This window comes from Halichoerus grypus, chromosome 3 (assembly GCF_964656455.1).
Source record: "Halichoerus grypus chromosome 3, mHalGry1.hap1.1, whole genome shotgun sequence".
Classification (NCBI taxonomy): Eukaryota; Metazoa; Chordata; class Mammalia; order Carnivora; family Phocidae; genus Halichoerus; species Halichoerus grypus.
The window spans coordinates 157,580,319-157,598,896 of record NC_135714.1 but is presented as its reverse complement, the minus strand read 5'-3'; positions in this window follow the sequence as shown (position 1 = coordinate 157,598,896).

The window sequence follows — 18,578 nt, the reverse complement described above, 5'->3', positions numbered from 1 at the left end:
GCTCTCTGAACCCCATCCTTTTGGGATTTTATGGAGACTTCATCATATTGGCATGATGGATTATTAACTCCATGTCTAGCCCCTGTCCCATCTCAAGAGGATAGGGAGTGAGGCCAAAAATTCCAAGCATCTAATTATGGCTTGGCCTTTGTGGTGACCAAACTTCATCCAGGAGCCATCCAGGAGCTGACCTCCAGAGTTACCTCATTAGAACAAAAGGCACATCTATCACCTGGAAAATTACAAAGGTTTCAGGAGTTCCATGTCAGGAACAGAGGTCAAAGATCCATATTAGAACAAGAGATGCTTCTAATGTTCTTATCACTTAGGAACTTACAAAGGTTTTAGGAGCTATGTGCCAGGAACTGGGGGCAGAGACCGATATGTATTTTGGATTATCTCACCAACTGAAATCATACAGTATTTGTCTTCCTCTGCCTGATTCACCTCACTTAGCATAATGTCCTCAAGATTCATCCATGGTGTTAAAAATGGCAGAATTTTTTTCTTTCTTCGGGCTGAGTAATATTCAATTGTATAAATTTATACCACATCTTCTTTATCTATTCATTCAATAATGGGTACTTGGGTTCTTTCCACGTCTTAGCTACTGTGACTAATGCTGCAAGAAACATGGAAGTGCAGATATCTTTTTGATATCCTGTTTTCATTTCCTTTGGGCATATGCCCGGAAATAGAATTGCTGGATCCTATGGTAGTTCCATTTTTAATTTTTTTTTAAAAAAGATTTTATTTATTTATTTGACAGAGAGAGAGAGAGAGCACAAGTAAGCAGAGAGGCAGGCAGAGGGAGAGGGAGAAGCAGACTCTCCACTGAGCAGGGAGCCCAATGTGGAGCTCGATCTCAGGACCCTGGGATCATGACCTGAGCCGAAGGCAACCGCTTAACCAACTGAGCCACCCAGGTGCCCCTCCATTTTTAACTTTTTGAGGAACCTTCATATTGCTTTCCCTAGTGGCTATACCAACTGAGAATCCCACTAATACTGTACAAGTGTTCCCTTTTCTCCACATACTTGCCAATATTTATCTCTCTTTTTTTTTCATAGCCATTCTAACAGCTATGAGATGACTGGGAAGGAGTTAATATCCAAAATATGTGAAGTTCTACTACCAATTAAAAAATGGGCAGAGAAACTAAATAGACATCTGCCCAAAGAAAATATCCAAATGTGAAAAGATGCTCAGCTTCAGTAATCATCAGGGAAATACAAATCAAAACCTCAATGAGATATCACTACCTTCCATTTTGTTACTTTGGAAGAACTGTCCATACTCCTGGCTTAGGCCCACCTCTCTACTTATACACTAGATGTCATCTCTTCTTGGCTACCCGAAGACACTGTTCGAACCAAATCTCCCCTCTCCTATATCCATTTCGTCACCCTACTGGATTTCCCCATCAGCATACAAATATGATTTTGTTTATCCCATCTTAAAAATAACGTCTCTCTTGACTTTACCCCTACAGCTGGCACCCCATTCTCCTCTCTCCCTTCCCAGCAAAGCCCCTTGAAAGACTTATCTATCTTTGCTGACTTTATTCGCATTTCTGCCATTTTCCTTGTGCACATTCTATTCAAGAGGTTGCTGATGACTTTCATTTCATTAAATAGAATGGTTAGTTCTCAGTCCCCATCTCACTTGACCCACCAGCAGCATTTGGCACAATTAATCCTGAGTGAAAGCCATCCTTCACCAGGCTTTCAGGACAGGCCACTGTCCTGCCTTTCCTCCTACTTCAATGATGGCTCCTTGTCAGTCTATTTATTGATTTCTCATCATCTCCTTAACTCTTTAACTTTGAACTGTCCCTGGCTCAGTATATGGACATCTTTTCTTTCCTGTTTGCACTCACTCCCTGGTACATGGTAGAGCTTCATGAATGTATGTGGTATGAATTAATACAGGCTAGAAAATTCTTAGCCCTTTTTTTTTTTAAGTACTGCTTCTCAACATTCTCCCTATTCTCTTTCCAGGAACTCCTATTGAATGTAAGGTGGATGTTCTCATTCTGTCTACCGTATCTCTTAACCTCTCTCTCTCTTTTTTTTTAAGATTTTATTTACTTATTTGACAGAGAGAGAGAGACAGCGAGAGAGGGAACACAAGCAGGGGGAGTGGGAGAGGGAGAAGCAGGCTTCCCACTGAGCAGGGAGCCCGACGTGGGGCTCCATCCCAGAACCCTGAGATCATGACCTGAGCCGAAGGCAGACGCTTAACGGCTGAGCCACCCATATGCCCCTCTTAACCTTTCTTTTATCTTTTCCATTTCTTTACATCTCCATGCTTCATTCTGGGTAATTACTTCAGAACTCTCTTCAAACTTTTTAATACTCTTTTTATCTGGGACTCACCTGCTGCTTAATTTATCTTTGAGGCTTTATTCCTAAGACAATATTTTTTATTTCTATAAGCTCTATTTTCAAATCTATCAATTCTATTTTCATAATGTCCTTTTTTGATATTGTTTTTTATACCTTCTTTAAACATTTTGAGAATTTAAAACATATTTAGTTTATATTCTTCAGTTGAAAGCATTTCCATTATCTGAAGTTTTAGGGGATGGTAAATGCCCACCTTTTTTGAGCTTGTGACTCTTGCTCATGGATGATCATTTCCTCTTGTGGTTTTTAATATTTGGGGAAGCTCATATCCAGGGAGCACGTAAAAAAAATTCTTATGAGATCCACATACACTCTTTAAAATAAAATCATTGGCTTGGGATTTCTTTCACCAAAAAGATAGCGCTAATTTGTACTGCAAGCCTGCATGTGGCATAGACTTGGGTTTTCACTTTTCTTCAGGAGATTTTTTTTTTTTCCTCCCAGAAATCTAACCAGGGATTACAATGCTTTTTCTTTCCTCAGCTGCTGGATGGAGGTTTTAAGTTCCTGCTTTACAGAGGGGGCAGCCTTCTCTGGCTCGCTGGTGTGCGCAGGAGTGTTCATCAGTATGAAGGCCCACAGTTAGCACTGAAGTCTAGACCCTTGTTTGAAACCCTCCACCACTCCCCCAGCCCCAGCTCTGAGAAATCAGCTTTCAAGCTTCCTGTTCTATTTTTAAGTTTTCTGTTTTCCAGAGAATATATATTTCCAGAGAATATATAGAATATATAGAAAAGGTCTTTCTTGCCCTGAGATCACTTAAAATATCCATCCATAGTTTTTCTATTTTTTTAATTACTTCATTTTCTTTATATAAAAGTTTTAGCTCACAAAGAATTTATTTTGCTGTTTGGTGTGAGGTAGATACTACCTAAGTTTACTTGTCTCCCAGATGATTAACCAGTTGTCTGAATATAGTTTAAATCATTTGGTTTTTGTCTGTTTTTACCTTTATCATAAATTCTTATGTATATGGGGTGAGTTTCAGGGCTTTCTGTTTCACTTTAATGACCTGTCATTCCCTGGGCTATTATCATATTCTTTCAAGTAGTGTATCTTTCTGATACATTTTAATATGGGTAATTCAAGCCACTTTGTAGTCCCATTCTTTCTTGTCTAGTGACAGGTGTTTATTCTTTTCAATGAACTGGAGAATTATTTTATTCACTTACAAAAAATATGTTTGATATTTGATTGGGATGAATAATACTTATAAATTAATTTAATGATAATGTCATCTTTATGATATGGAGCCATCTCATAAAGGAGCGTAGTTTGTCTCTCCATTCAACAACTTTTTTCTCTTATATCTGTTTTCTGAGCTTACTCAGCCCAAGCAAGAACTTGACAGAGGTATATAATTTGGAGAAATGTAGGTTCTCCTCAGAATGCCCAGACACATGCTGGGGCTCCTACGGATGTGGTACAGGGACTTAAGCAATAATAATAATAATAATAATAATAATAATAATAATAATAATAATAATTTCCTCTTATATAATTCAATAAAGACTTCAATTGTTTCTCATATAACATTTCTTGTAAAATTTATGATAAGTACTTTTTGTTTTTCTTTTATACAGTTTTTTAAAAAGATTTTATTTATCCATTTATTTTAGAGAGAGAGAGCACAAGCAGAGGAAGGGGCAGAGAGAGAGAATCACAAGCAGGCTCCATGCCTGGTGCAGAGCCCGACATGGGGCTCAATCCCACGACCCTGAGATCATGACCTGAGCCAAAATCAGGAGTCAGATGCTCAACCGACTGAGCCACCCAGGCGCCCCTCTTTTACACAGTTTTTAAAAAATTTAATTGTGGGGTGCCTGGGTGGCTCAGTTGCTTAAGTGTCCGACTCTTGATTTCAGCACAGGTCATGATCTCAGGGTCATGAGTTTGAGCCCCACATCAGGCCCTGCACTGGCCATGGAGCCTGCTTGTCTCTCTCCCTCTCCCTCAGCTTTTTTAACCCCATTCTGTCTCTCTCTCTCAAAAAATATTTAATTGTGTTAAAATATACATAACATAAAATTTATCATCTTAACCATTTTTAAGTGTACAGATCAGTACTAATAAGTAAACTGACATTGTCATATAACCAATCTCCAGAATTCTTCTCATCTTGCAAAATAGAAACTCTATAACCATTAGACAACAACTCCTATCTCCCCCCAACCCCTGGAACCCCCCATTCTACTTCCTGTCTCTATGAAATTGACTACTCTGGCTCTAGATACCTCATAGGAGTGAAATCACACAGTATTTGTCCTTTTGTGACTGGCTTATTTCACCCAGCATAATGTCTTCACTGTTCATCCATATGGTAGCATATGTCAGAATTTCCTTCCTTTTTAAAGGTTGAATAATATTCCATTGTATATATATACCACATTTTATTCATCTGTTCATCTCTCAGTGAGCATCTGCATTGCTCCATCTTTAGGTTATCGTGAATAACCTATTAACATGGGTGTGCAAACATCTCTTTAGACCCTGCTTTCAATTCTTTTGGGTATATACCCAGGAATTGAATTGCTGGCCATGTGTTAATTCTATTATTATAAATATTTTATATTTTTGTTGGTTATTAGTAAGATTTTCTTTGCATCATATTCTGTAATTGGTTTTTGATGCCATAAAGGAAAATCTACTGGATTTGGTATATTTCTTATGTTTATAACAGTGGTTCTCAAACTTAGGTGCACAGTAGAGTCATCTGGGAAGATTTTAAAACATACACAAAGCCAGGCCTCACTCAAGAACAATGAAATCAGGATTCCTGGGGTGATCCCCTAGCATTGGTAAACTTTTTTTAAGTAGGTTCCATGTCCAGCATGGAGACCAACGTGGGGTCTGAACTCAAGACCCCAAGATTAAGATCTGGGTTAAGATTAAGAGTCAGACACTGAACGAACTGAGCCACTGAGGCACCCCTACCATTGGTAATTTTTAAAAGCTTTCCAGGTGATCCTAAAATGAAGTGAAGGTTGAGAAACAGTGGTCTAAACTAACTCACTGAAGTCTTAGTAGATTTGTGGTTGATTCATATAGATATTTTAGTAACCAATAGTATCATCTCCAAAGAATAATTTTCTATTCTTTTCTGTATCTATACCTCTCCTTAATGTGTTTTTTGACTTACTGAATTGACCAAAGCTTTCTTAACAATGCCCAATGCATCTTTGCTTTTATTCCCGATTTTAAAAGAACGTGTTGGCCTTAAGTGTGATATGAGATTCTGATTTCAAAGAGATATTCTTTTTCTTAATGAGAACTTTTTATGTAAGATGTAAAAGTAGGGAGGATCTGAAGAGTTTATATATTATTCATGCCTGCATATTTTGAAATCTTAGTATATATTTTCCTGAAACAAACAGATGATTTTTTTAAAAAAGAAATCAAATTATGAATGTAATTTCTATTCATTTTACTAATAAATTTAGTAAAAATATATGTTGACTTAGTGTGTGTTGACTCACCCTTACCATTCTCCCTCCCTCCCTTCCTTCCTTTTTTTGATATTTGTCCCATGGTTTATCTTATTTCCCCGATTGATACTTTGAGGTGTATTAATGGATGTGCTAGTACTGAAGCCATGGGTTAGGGTGGCTTTGTAATGGTCCTGTCTTCCTTCTTTCCACTTGGATTCATGACCGTTTGAACTGATGGCTCCTAGAAGCCATTGCAACCACCTTGTTTCTACTTCTTCTTCTTTTTTTTAAAATTATTTATTTATTTTAGAGAGAGAGAGTGCACGTGCATGCAAACGTGTGAGGGGGGAGGGGCAGAGGGAGAGGGAGAGAGAATCTCAAGCTGACTCCCCACTGAGCGCAGAGCCCAACTTGGGGCTCGATCTCAAGACCCTGAGACTATGACCTTAGCTGAAATCAAGAGTTGGAAGTTTAACCGACTGAACCAGGTGCTCCCACCTTGTTTCTTCTTATCTCTGCTCCTACTTAAAGGGCCTTATTTGCTGTGTAATTTATCACCACCTTCCTCCATATTTCCTTTCCAGAAGTTTACTGGGAGTAGCTAAATCTGAATGACTGTAAAAGAAATGTTGAGTGAGAGTGTGTGACAGAGAGGGACAGTACTTTGCCAAGACTAAGGGGCAGCACCCACATCATAGAGACCAGCCTGCCAGTCTTCTGGGTCTCCCAGCCTCTGGGTCTCTGAGTCAGGAGACAATGGTGAGGGAGGAGGACTTGCCCCTCCCTCCTTTTCTCTTCAAGCACAGATGACTGAATTAAGGTCCAGATTCAGATACCACTTTAAACCAGAAGTCTACTATCATTTTTCTTCTTTGTGCATTTTGCTCAGGAGAATGATGTGCAGATTTGGATTAAAGGAGAGACAAGGGGGTGGGGGGAGAATGGTAAGGAGGTTCTGATAGCACATTCAATTATTTGCAGATACTTTAAGGCAGCATAAAATAAGGTATCGATCTGAATGTAACTGGATATAGCCAACCTCATGTAGTAAAAAGATCATAGGATTTTTTTTCTAAGATTGTATTTATTTATTTGACAGAGAGAGAGAGTAAGAGAGCACAAGCAGGGGCAGAGGGAGAAGCAGACTCCTCGCTGAGCAAGGAGCCCGAAGCTGGGCTTGATCCCAGGACCCTGAGATCATGACCTGGGCCGAAGGCAGACGCTTAACGGACTGAGCCACCCAGGTGCCCCAAGATCATTAGATTTGACACCAGGAGATTGGAGCTTTAATCCTAGTTCTAACTAACCCTAACTACCTGTGCAAACTTGGAGAACGCTCATAAGTTCTGTATGACTCAGTTTCCTTACGTGAGAAGATTGAAGTAAATGTTATCTAATTCTTGACACTGTCTTAACATTCTAGGTTTTGATTATTCCACATGTGAAATAAGTGGGGTAGACATCAAGTACAGGCAAAGGTTGGCTAGAAGCAGGAGGAACGTGGGATGGCCTTGAAAGAAGGTGCAGGGGAGGGCAGTTCCGCCTGCGAGGGATTCCTGCTGGGTGCTGGCATGTGCCATTTCTGGATCACATGCTAAAGCTGACGAGATGGTTTGTCTTCTGCAGGAGGAGTAAGAGGGGGACATATTAGAATGGATTTTTAATTTTGGTCTGGTATATTACTATCTGTGTGGATGATCTTTGCAATAATTCATCTGAATTCTACCACATAAAGCAGCCTTCACAATGCCTTACATACATTAACTGAATTCTACCACATAAAGCAGCCTTCACAAAGCCTTACATACATTAACTCATACGATCTTCGCAGTAACTCCCGCGGAGAGATACCATTATGCCTCCGTGAGGTTACGTAATGTGGACCAGCCCACACAGATTGTGAGCGGCCAGACTCAGATTCTGTCTACATCTGTATGACAGAAATCCTGTGGTTTTTCCCACTAAGCTGAGCTGCCTTAACTCTCAGGTCCTATAGGTGTGGCTGTGTTTTTGATAGTAGAACCAAGGAAATGTGATCCGTTTTGTGGGCTGGTAAGAAACCGTGAGCTCCTTGAGGTCAGTGACTGTGTTTTATCAACTTTCTAAACCCAATGACTAGCACAATTACCAGACCATATTGTAGACACGCAATAAATATAGTTAAGTGGAATTGAATTGCATGCAATAGCAAACGAACGCGCTCACTCTGCCTTTCTAGACACTGGGACTGAATTTGTCCTGAAGTCTTGGCCTGAATTCCTCCCTCCAGGTGCTTGTCAGGGAAGGAAGGGCACGGACTTGAAGTATTTGCTTACAAGTTAATTTGGAGATCAGCAAGACTGAATCTCAGCACTGAGGGGAAGGAGAGTGATGCCTTCGGGCTGGCATTTTGAACCAAACAATGAAGTTCATTAGCAGTAATGGAAGGCGGGAAGACAGAGCAGCAGGGAAGAGCACAAGTGTGAAATGAGCAACAGCCCTCCGTCAGCCTGCTCTCTCCGCCCCACGCCTTTTCACTCTCCTCCTCTCAAAGTAAAAGTTGCTGACCCTCTGGGCTTTGTTTACCCCTGTGAACTGTGAAACTACTGCGTTCCAGAATAATAGCAACAAATCATGGGGAAAAGACCTTTTTAAAAAAAAGGTCTAATTTAAAGCAGTTTGGTACAAAAAGGCAGCTCTTGCATTTTGAAAATATAAAAGGATCAATGCAGACTCAGATCTCTGAGGACCAGCACCAAATCAAATTCGGTGTGTGTATGCTTCTAGTGCGGGGCAATGCTTGGCAAGAACATAGAAGGTGCCCAAATTATGTTTGTGGGATTGCATTGGAGAAACAAGCCTTGAGCAGAAGTGTGAACTGACCCCCTACGCTCTGTTCACCACGGCCAGCTTGGGGGTTGGTTTGGCAGGATGGGGGGGGAAGGAAAAAAAGAACCCCGTGTCTCTCAACTAAAATAGACCCATGGGAGGCTCACCAGCGAAGCAAATGCAGAGCCATAGATGGGACCAGAAGGATGGGAGGAAGGAGGTCAAGAGGAAGGCAGGCCAGTCCCGCACGGCTGGGGTGAGCTGTGACGTGCTTCTAATAGATGAAATATAATTGTAGTCACCCCCGTAAAAGACTTCTGCTGCAATTTATTAATCAGGGTCTGGGGAGATCGATGACACTGAATGATTATGTAGCATTAGGCTAAGCCCCGTCCTTTGGCAGAGTTGCTCTCTGGATGGGGTACAGATGCTCACATCTGCTTTTGTTAGAGACCCAAACTCGTGCGTCCTGGTGTGAAGTTAATGAAGGCCCTTGCATTATTCCCCACATTCCTTTAGCAAAGTAAACCGTATCTGGCCAACCTGGAAATCCAATGAGTTAATTAAGGGAGAATTGTCTATGATTTCCTTTTACATTATAACTGCCCCTTCAACCCTTACCCACCCCCACATGGACCTGGTCCCCCTCCTCCCTGCAAACCTAAGCAGTGAAACTGCCTCTTGCCCCATGTGCCAGAATGATTAATGGAGGGACTACAATGAGGTCAATTAGCCAGGGTCGGCTTGAAGCTGAAAGGTGGAGTGTGTTTCTTTATTGAACACTGCATTCACACTCCAAACAGTGACCTGCGCCGCAGTGATTTATTACGAGGGCAGTCCTCTGATCACTTACCTTCAGTGCTTGTACCTTGGCTTTGAAAACCGGGCTTTCACTGTCAATTAACGCCAGACAAGGAGATCCATTCAAAATCTGAAATGCATACCTTATAACAGAGTGGGGGGAGGGGGCAGAGCGGGGGAGCCGGGAAGCCTGGACAGAGGCGGCCAGGACAGAGGCTCTGCGCCGAGGCAGGACACCCACGCCTGGAGGGGCTGGTGGACAAGTACAGTTGGGCTTTTCTTTAGGGGCAGAAATGCTTTGGGTTTGGAAGCAGGTTCCCCTGCCTAGCAACAGAATCTCAGAGGGCTTGCTTCGCGAGCCCCGAAGGGCACCCTCTTCCACTCAGTTTTGTAGACATCAGAGAGCTACCGGAAAAACTTCACTGCTTCTGTGTATTCCTCAAGCAATGTTTATTTCTTGTAAGGGCTTTTGAAATGGAACTCCAGAGTGAGTCATTTGCATTTGGGGGATTTTCAAATAAGGGCTACTAGCCTCTCTGTGTAACTCGAAGGATCGATATCTGTATTAAAAATACCAAGGCAAGGAAAAAAATGAATGAAAGTTCATTCCGGGGATGATCTGGGCTCGTTAGTAAATAAACTGTTTCTTCCCACTGCAGCACTCAGCATCCTTGGAACACTCCAGTGGTGTGGACTCACCCCTGGGAGTGTTTCAGGGCCTTAAGGGAGTCGAGAAGAATTAGGCCCTCATCCCTTTGGTCTGCAGCACTCCCCAGAGGGCTCTCCCCCAAAATCAGCACAGATCACCCCTCGGTTCCTTCAAGGTGACAAAGTGAGACTTTCCCTGACCACTTCCTCAGCTTGAAACTCCCCTCTTCGCTTTCTATGGGGTTTTCTCCTTAGCTTTGGTCACCATCTGATGTGCTCTGCTTTTCCGTAATGTATGCGTTCATTGTGTCCATCCCAAGAATGTAAGTTCCATCAGGCTAGAGACCATGGGGCCTTTTTTGTCCATTATTGTATCCCGGTGCCAAGAATGAGTGCAGGAAACCTCCCTTACCTCTGCAATATTTCCCCAAAGGCTGTGTGTTTTATTGGTTCCCCAGACTGGTTTCATTTATGTTTAAAACTACGTTTCATTCCATATTTAATTCTTAGACTTTAGACCAGTCTGCAGTTGACAGCGCTAACACGGCTACTTCTAGTACTAATGTCTTATATTTGATTGTACCTCCTAATACCTGTCAAAGCATTTTTGCATGCCTCAGTTTCCCTCTGTAAGATGGGGCTAATCACCCCTTTCCTATAGCACCTCTGTGTGGATTAGCTGAGATGACAAGATCTGCACCGAGCACCTGGTAGGTGCTTTAGTAACACCAGCTCTTAGGACTCTGCATCTGAGCATGCCAGCAATCCTTCCACGGCATACACAGAGGAGGATAATAAATTATCCGCATCTCGTACGTGAAATTCCTACGATCAGAGGCATTAAATGACCTGCCCAAAGTTGTCCAAAGAATCCATGTGGAAAGTGAGTCTAAACTATTGCTTTTATGCCTTTATGGTTCTTGGTCATAGATGGAAACCCCTACTCTTGGTTTTTACTTATTTAGAAATCCAGAAGTTACACTAAAAAATAAATTTTATTCCATCTCAGAGAACTAAAGAGAGGCCGTTAATGGCATCGAGGAAAGAAGTAGCTTTAAGAATACCCAGGCTTCAAATGTTTCCCTTTCTGGAGAGACGTGATACACACACATTCCCAGCACAGTGCTGTGTGCAAAGCCATGGGTGGCTCGCCTGTCACTGGCCTTTGCTTCATTCTTTCTGTCCTGCTCATGAAAGTGTGGGAGAGCGAGAAGGACGGGGGAGTTTTGCATCTTCTCTAATTTACAGGAAACATTATTTGCAAACCCTAGTATACATTAACAGAAACAAATTGCTGTTTCCACACGCCATGGGGGTACTAACCCTCCTTCTCCTCGCTGGCCTTGCAAAACTATCCTCACCTTGAATTTCCTCCCAGGAATTGACATGTGTAAGGGGCAGCAGAGCGGCGAACAAGTTCCCCTCCTGGTAATTACCAGTGGTGTCTCTCCACTGACTTAGAATTAGCCAACATCTATAATGAAGACAGAAAAAGAATGAGACCAACCCTTCCCCCAATCTGCCCTGATTTCTCTGCCCCTTTCCCCCAGGAGAAGCTTAATGACAGACGTGTGAGTTTGGAAAGACCATTTTGGTTGTTTCTTTCTTTCCCAATTACAGATTTGTTCCTGTGGAATGTTTCTGGAAGCTTTATCTCAGCCCACTTTAAATGCACAAGTCAGTGGGACTTCCCGGGATTTCTCTCAGGAGGTCTTTCTGCCAGCTTGAAAGTCTCTCATGATCAGTAGACAGTAGCTCCCTTTGCTTAGAATTAGCTTGGAAATAGGGAACATGGGGATGGCATTCTGGATCCGTGATTCCACCTGTGAGTAGAAATGTTGTTAGGCCAAGGAGAGTGACTGCGGACAAAGGATGGGAACCCAGGGCCTGTTATTGCCCCACGAGCAGCCACTGCGGGTGCTAGAAGGTGTCCAGGGATGTGAACCTCAGGCCTCTGTTTGAGACCTGTCCTCGGATAGCTGAGTAGGAATCAAGCTAGGGGAAAGTGAGAGTTTGGATCTGTGGCTATATAAACCTTGACCAAACAATAGGACCAGACAACAGGATGCCTTGGTAGGCTAGGACCATGCCAGGCTTTATCTCCCACACCAGTGGGGTCCTAGGGATCTCAAGTGTGAGGAGGTATGGGGAGCGTACAAGTGGAAATGGAAGCTACATCCTCTAGAGAGGTCAAGAGCATGGTGTCCCAGCAAGGAGGCTGAGAACTAGAAGCAGATCCAAAGCAAAGGGCCAGACCAGACAAAAACAGCAGGGCTTGGAGGCAGAGGGTGAGGAGTTTGTTAGTGACAAGAAATGGGATTCAGGGGAACCAAAGAAAGGGCCCACGAGGAGGGAAGGGGCCTTGAAGGCCATGGCTGGCTCACAGGATTCACGGGATTGGTAGAATTGGACAGAGACATTTCTCTTTCTTTGACCACTTTCTTCCCCAACTCTCTTCCTTCTGTCTTCTTCCAACCTGCCAATGCACCAATGTAGATATAGGGGCAACTTCTGTTGGCAAAATGCCCTGTCCATAGAGAGCCAAATGGCAGCAAAGATGGGGTCTAGGACAGCTTTTCTCCATTCGTGTCCATGAAATGTTCAGTAAAAAGGGTTCTGCATTCAAATAATTTGGAGGAATGTTGTGTTACACAAAGTTAAGCACCCTTCTTTATGGGCAGATTTCTCAGACCTTTATAGATGCTGCATCCAAGGCTGTCGTATGAGCCCCATGCGGGCAGGGCCTTTGTCATATTCTCTATGGCAGGGAACCTAGACTCTGCCTTGACACAGAGAAGGAGACTAATAGATATTTATTGAATAAATGAAAAATTAAATGGAAAAAATTAATTTTCCCCTTATTTGATGACAAAAATTAGGTTGTTCTTGTCTAGTAAAATTTCACAGAGCAAGTACTCCACAGAACATCCTTCATAAATGACTGACCAGATGGAATGGGGACATGGGACATGTCTCTAATCAATTCCAGTGAAGCCTTTTAGGCTCAAATTTAGTCCAGTTCACTGTACCGGAATCTAAGGAATGGGGCGGGGGTGGGGGGAATCATAGCTGTTAGTTACTAAATATATTGGAAGGAAATCTTGTATGTTCCTGCAGACGTAGCTAGGGTGGCAGCCAGTATGAAAGACATCTGGTAGAGGATTTGGAGATACTGACCCTATTGGGCAATAACTAAGAGTTTTCATTGTCTTTTAAAGGGTTTCTCAGTTTCTTCTGGGTTTTGGTGTAAGATATTCTAAGAGACCCTCATACAAATTTGTCTAGAGAGGACCTAACTCGCCAATATACTTCTCCTGAAATTTACTTCTAAAGAGGCTTTCCTGACTTTTTTCTGGTGGAATAGGGATAAAGCCAAGGCTGGGACCCACTTCTGAACATCTACCGTGTGTCAGGGGCCAGGTGACCCCAATGCAGGCCTGTCCTGGCCCGGGGCACTGATGTCACCCATTGCTCCTGAGGCAAAGCTTCTGTGAGTGTGTTCCACAGAGACCCAGGCTACAGGGTGCTCCGAAAGAAGAGAGTGTTGAGGCCAAAGATTTATTTTCACAAATGTGACCTTTGCAACTAAGAAGGGTCCCATGAGCTGGGCAGGCCAGCGACTACCGTCATCACTCGGCAATGAAGGAAACTGAGGCTTTGAGGGGCCAGGTCAGTTCCTCGGATTCACTCAGCTGCTACCATTGGCAAAGCTGGGATCCAAAGACTGGGTCAGCCCACTCTCCAGGAAGCCCTGTCTATACACACCTGTGTGTTGACCCAGGTACGCACAAGGTGAGTACGTACATGCACCCACGGGTGTCCCCATCTCATCCTCCTAAAGTCATGGAAACATGGAAACTTCAATACATGTGGTCACAGATCTAGAAACAACCAATACTGATATTTAAAAGCAATGCTATTAATAATTAGAATAATCACTCTACCCAATTTTATAAAGGGAAATAGAATGATTGCAGACAAAAAAATGAACTGTCTCAGAATCAAAGTCCATGTCAGCTGAGAGGAGAAAATCCACTGCTCAGCACGGGATTGGTCGTAGATGGTTTCTTTCCTGATTTAAATCTAACTCTTAGAAGTTAAAAATGAGAAGTATGTGGAGGGAAGAGAAGTGGATTAAGAGTTAAGAGACCTGGGTTTTCATCCAGCTCTGTGGCTAATTAGCTGTGTGACCTTGCTGAGTGATTTAACGTTTCTGGACCTCCATTTCCTCATTTGTGAAAAGAAGGGGTACAGCAGATAATCTCAAAGGTCCTTTTCCGTTCTAAAAGGCTGCACGTTTAATAACTAAATGAGCTCTTTAGGAGAACCTGATGGGTGTCTAGAAATGTAAAGTCGTCCCTGTACTGTTATCACAAGCCCATCTGAAGGGCTATCTGCATACGCCATTATAACCTTAACATCCTTGAAGGGAGACTTGCTGTTCTTAGGCTTGTCTTGGCCTCTTTTCGGGGCTCCAGCCGCTCCTTGCTTTTGCTAACTCCTCCCTCTCTTGCAACTGGACTCCTGCCCAGAAGCTCAGGCCTGCAGCAAGGGGGTCCTCTCCCTCCTGCATGGCATGCCTGGAACGTCAGAGTCTCTTGCTCTCAGATTCCCTGTGGCCATACCTGCTTTTCAGTGGCTGGGGGCCTATTGGTCACGTGTTCTTGGCTCGCCTGATGAGACATCCCTTCATTGGTAGCACCTGCTCCATTCTCTGCTTACCCTTCCCATCTAACCAACTTCCTGAATGCCTACTTTCTATTTTGACAAATGTGGAGGTCACTCCTGGTGGCATGTCTAAGTCAGGGTGGCAAGAAGCCTTGGACAGGGGGGAAGAAACGGAGATGAGCAGGACCCCCTCCATCTTGCTGTTGTCAGGATATAGGACTTGTCCGGTCCTCATGGGATACTAGTGATGTATTAGGCTTCAGCAGGACTTGTTCTTTTTTTTTTTTTTTTTAAAGATTTTATTTATTTATTTGAGAGAGAGAGCACATGAGAGGGGGGAGGGTCAGAGGGAGAAGCAGACTCCCCGCCGAGCAGGGAGCCCGATGCGGGACCCGATCCCGGGACTCCAGGATCATGACCTGAGCCGAAGGCAGTCGCTTAACCAACTGAGCCACCCAGGCGCCCAGGACTTGTTCTTTACTGCCTCTGTCCCCTGCTGGCACAAATGCTTCCATCAGGAAATGTCTTCCACACCCGCTCTCTTTCTATACCCACCCATCCTCCAGAGTCCACTTTGAATCTCATTTCCTCAGACTTCCAGGACCATGAGACTAAGTAGTCTCCTCTTCGATATTGTTATCCAGCTCCCCGCCATCTTGCACTCTCCACAGAGCTAACTCCTACTTCTTCAGATCTCAGCTGAAAAGTCATTCTTCCTCCAGGAAGCCTTCCCTGATCTCCCAGGCAGACCAGATCCCCCTGCTATATATGCTCAGATTCCCTGTACTTTTCTTTCATCCTACATAACAGGTTGCTAGCTAGCTATTTATTTATGTGTAGATTTGATTTCTAATGCTCTCTCCCACTGAGACCTTGCTTACTTTCTTGACTTTTTCTCTACATCCTAATTACTTAAGATCTTTTCTCTTCAGATAGTCTGCAACCTCCTTGAAGGCCAGAACTGTCCCATCTTTCTATGGTACCTTTAAAGTCTCCAGCACTGTTCTTGATAGATGTTTACTGATTTGACATTTCAGCTTTAAGAGCCACATTTTGATCATGAGTCTGAGTCTATATTACATAAACTGTGGGACTTACTCCTGAACTCCACATGCAGAAGAGGAGTTACCACGGAAGGTCAGAGTTGTAGATAAATGTGGCAGGAAAAATAAAAAGGAAACACATTCTCTCTGGCATAAGGACACTCAAATCAGGGCACTGACTGGATGCAGCATGGGGGAGGTGGCAGTTGGAAGAGGTTTGGTCTTGGGATTTGGGGCCTAATTCCAACTGTCTGCGTTCCATGGAGGGTCACTCAGCCTTCAGAGCTTTAGTCCTTCTCCATTTATTTATTTTACATTTATTGATTTACCTATTATTTTTAAAATTTTAACTTATTTTATTTTTTATTCTTTTTAGTTGCAGCAAAGTTACATAACATTAGATTTACTGTCTTAATCATTTTTAGTGTAGAGTTTAGTAGCATTAGGTGCATTCACATTGTTGTGTAACTTTCCTGCCATACACCTCCAGAACTTTCTTGTCTTCCCCAAACTAAAACTCTGTACCCATTAGACACTACATCTCCACTCCCCGCTCCTCTGACAATCACCCTTTGACCTTCTGTCTCTATGAATTTGACCACTCTAGATGTCTCATATAAGTGGAATCATACAGTATTAGCCTCTTGTGACTGACTTATTTCATTTAGCGTGATGTCTTCAAGGTTCACCCATGCAGTAGCCTGGGTCAGTGCTTCCCTCCTTTTAAAGGCTGAATGACAGTCCATCTTATGGATAGACCACATTTTGTTAATCCGTTCATCTGTCACGGACACTTGAGTTGCTTCCACCCTTTGGCTACTGTGAATACAGCTGCCATGCACATGGGTGTACGGATATCTCCTGGAGACTATGCTTTCAACCTTTCTGGGGGGCATATACCCAGAAGTGGACTTGTTAGATCATATGGTAGTTCTATTTTTAATTTTTTGAGGACCAGCACACTATTTTCTATAGCAGCTGTGCCATTTTACATTCCCACCAACAAACGGTGCACAAGGGGTCCAACTTTCCGCATCCCCGCCAACACTTTTTCATTTCCTGGTTTGGGGGCAGCCTCCATGCTAGTGGACGTGCGTAGTAGTGCTTTTCCTGTAACGTGATGTGATGGGTGTGATAGTGCCCGGTGAGCTATAGAACAGTAGACACACGTGGAGGGTGATCATTTCTGAGGAGTCATATGATACCCGGCACTTACCCAGGGTTCTGGACCCAGGCTTCCATTCCTTTTTGGATTCCGTCCAAGTAACTAAATCTCTTTTTTTGTCTCTGTTTTCTCTGCAAAGATGGTGATGGGGCGGGAGTAGATGTGTATAAAAATAGCTGTCTTCTCTCCACAGGGTTGATGAAGCATCAACTGGGATAATACATGTGAAAACACTATGAAATGGAAACATCTATTTAAATCCAGGAGGTTGTTATTTACAGTCTTAAAATGATATTTGCTTGCTCTACAGTTGCCTACCTTTAGCACATTCCACAGGAACTGTGGGGACTAGAAGAACCACAGAATGTGATGATTAAATTCAGAAATTCAGTCTGACCCGATCTGTTTTGGTTGGCAATCTCCCGGTGCAGTTGTCTCGTTTCGGGTTGAAGAAGCTTTATAGATGGACTGTGAGGAGGAAGTCTGTTCGAGGCTGGTGGCAGGTGGGCCTTCAGAGAGGGAAGCCCAGCCTTTGTTAAGCCTGCTGACTGATTCCTTGTCAGTTTGAGATGATTTAATGGCCATGCACTTGAACTGGCCCCCAACCAAAAATCAGTCTGGGACTGTGTAAGAGAGAAATGGTGAATTCTCTTTTGTGGGATGGAAGGGAGCAGGACAGGCAGTGAGGAAATGTCCAGCAAAGGCCATGGACTCCTTCTTAAGCACATCTATGGGTGTACCTTTTTTTTTCTTCCCCCTATGGCTGTATCTTATGGGAAGCCCTAAGCATAGGAGTTAAATGTATGGACTATGGAGTCAGGCAGACCGGAGTTCAAATCCTGGCTCTACCCAGGAGCCAGGGGAAGTTACTTTTCTTCTCTCTGCCTCAGTTTCCTCAGCTGCATGGGGATAATAAATTACCTACCTCCTATGATTATTGTGAGGATCAAATGTAACTTATATAAAGTGTACATAAATGTCAGGTATCACTGCTCCTATTATTAGAAACACAGTAGCTCCTATAACAGTTCAACTCTTTTAGTTGATTGAAATCATTGGCACTTTCTAATCATGGTGTTCACAGAAGTGGCATGGTACAATGGGAATCAGTCATGAAGGTAGGGAGGGAAACTGGATTCTTGTGGATCTGTTCCTAAACCGCTTGGCGACCTAGGGCAAGTCACTTACTTCTCTGGCCTTGTTTTCTTGATTTGTACCATGAAAGTTGCATGTTCTCAAGCAGATATTTATTGAACACCCAGTATGTTCAAGATATGTAGATGATACAGAGAAGCGGTGGCTGCAGAAGCAATGGCCAGTGCGCGGGAGACGGATTGAGGGGGAGGGCCGCAGACGCAGGGTCTCCCCATGTGTGAAAGCCTAGTGAAGGGGGCAGTGGGGAGGGACTCAGAGCTGCGGGCCGCCTCTGCTGGGGTAGAGGAGAACCGGAGGATGCAGGGTAGTAGCAGTCGGGAAAAAGTCTGTTGAATAAATGAACACCTGAATAGCTGATCTGCAAGGCAACGGTCAAGACCAAGTGGGTCTGTGGATGGTTCCAGGCTTGAGGTGGACACAAGGGTTACCTCCCCTCAATCTGGCAGCGCGGGGA